Here is a 2,500-nt window from a genome sequence, read left to right on the forward strand (position 1 = left end):
GATAAAATATATATATTATATATAATATATATTTATTATATTATATATATATATATATATATATATATATTATATTATAAGTATATATAATTTATATATATATATATACTTATATTATATATTATATATATATATTTTATATATATATTTTATATTATATAATATATTTTTATAGATTATATATATATTTATATATATATATATATATATATATATATATATATATATATATATATATATATATATATATGTATATATAATGTATATTATATTATATATATATATATATATATATATATATATATATAATTATATACATATATATACATATATATACATATAAGTATATGTATATATATATATATTATATATACTATATATTATTTTATAGTATATATATATATATATATATATATATATATAACAAATATGTGTTAAAATATATATATATATCTATATATATATATTATATATATATATATAGAGAGAGAGAGTAGAGAGAGAGGAGAAGATGAGATGAGAGGATGAGAGAGAGAGAGAGAGATGAGATGAGAGAGAGAAGGAGGAGAGAGAGAGGAGAGAGAGAGAGAGAGAAAGAGAGAGAGAGAGAGAGAGACAGAGAGAGAGACGAGAAGGAGAGAGCAGAGAGGAGAGAGAGAGAGAGCAGTGAGAGAGAGAGAGAGACAGAGAGAGAGAGAGAGAGAGAGAGAGAGAGAGAGAGAGAGAGAGAGAGAGAGAGACATGCATACATGCATGTATACATGTACATACTGTATATAACCTGCATGTATGTATACGTGTATGTGCGCGCACCTCGCTCTCATTCTCCCTCTTCACATGTTCTGGCCTTTCCTCCTTCTCTCTCCAATCTCACTCCCTCCATTCCTTTCCCCTCTGTCAGTCTCCCACCTACTCTCTTCCCATTCATTCCTCTACCTCACGCTCTCGCAGTGAACGAACAGTTACGGATCACGCCACATCACACAGCCCCGTGATTCCCTTGAAAACCATCACAGTATCACGGAAAACCTGTCAAGTCACGCCAGGAATTCACACCTCCTTCTATCCCCTCCCAACTCCTGCCTCCTCTCTTGTTAGTGTTCGTGACCCCTTTTCTGCTTCTTCTTCATCCTCTCGGCTTTCTTTTCATTCTACTTCTATTTCTTCTTCTTCTCCTCCTCCACCTTCTCCTTCTTTTTTTCGCCCATCAAGTCCATCTCACTTCTTTCTTCTTCTACTCCTTCTCATTCGCCTCTTGCTTCTTCCTTTTCTTCTTCTCATTCTCATTCTTCTTCTTCTTTTCCTTCCCCTCAACCTTCTCAAACTTCTTGATTTCCTCTCTCGCCTTCTTCTTCTTCCCCTCTTCTTCCTCCTCTGTCCAAGCCTCCCCCGCCCCCCTCATCACCACAGCTTTCTCCTAATCCTCCTGTTCTATCCTCTCTCTTTCTCTGCCGGCTCGTGACGTCATTGAGAGATACAGAAGACATGTAATAACTATTTTGGACCAGTCAAGGATTCAACATTGAAGTCCCTCAATATCCATATATCAAACGGAATATGTCCTTCTTACGACCAGTCACTCCTCTCCCTTCCCCTCCTCCCCCTCCCTCCCCCCTCCTCCCCCTCCCTCCCCTTATCCCTCTCCCCTCCTCCCCCTCCCTCCCCTTTTCCCTCTCCCCTCCCTCTACCCTTCCCTTTCTTCCCTCCTCCCCCTCCCTTCCCTTATCCATCTCCCCTCCCTCTACCCCTTCCCCTTCTTCCCTCTCTCTCCCTTCTCCAACCCCTCTCCCTTCCCTCTCCATCTCTCTCCTTCGTTCCCTCGTTGGGTTTCGGAGAATAGGATTCTCCTGAACCCTGGCCAGAAATGCCTCAGGAGGACTGCAGGATGCGCGGATGTGCTCGTAAAATTTTGATCCTTAACTCTTTTTTTTCATGGGGGGAGGGGGAGGGGGAGTGGTGCGTGCACATGTGTGTTTGTGTGTGTGTGTGTCCGCTGCGATGCAATTTTTTCTAGCGTATACATGCAGCATTAATTTGTTAAGCAATATGATATTTCGATACTTTTTAAAATTTCTAATATCTGTTTGATGTTAGAAATTAAGCAATAACGTTAAAATAGTATATGACGATTTTCATACACTGTATGATTACACGATACTTTTATCATTATTGCTATATTTTTCTTAACAATATTGGGTGATTCATAGATTTGTAAACATATATATGATAAATTTATGCACATCCCTGGTTAAGAAAATGGTAAAGGACTGACCATACTAAAACTATAGTAGATATTGGTAGAATATTTGAAACCAGGTACAATATGGTACAATTCTGGTAGAAACGGGTTGATATTCATAGGAACTAAAAGGAATACACAGAACTGTTGTAGAACTTGTAGAATAAGAAAAACAAAAAACAAAAAACGTAGAAATCTTAGAAACTGACACTCTTAACCCGTATAAGTATTATACAAATGATAAATACCTTACCGTCACAC

Source organism: Penaeus japonicus, unplaced genomic scaffold (assembly GCF_977035675.1).
Source record: "Penaeus japonicus unplaced genomic scaffold, GWHDUDI00000001_assembly GWHDUDI00000011, whole genome shotgun sequence".
NCBI lineage: Eukaryota > Metazoa > Arthropoda > Malacostraca > Decapoda > Penaeidae > Penaeus > Penaeus japonicus.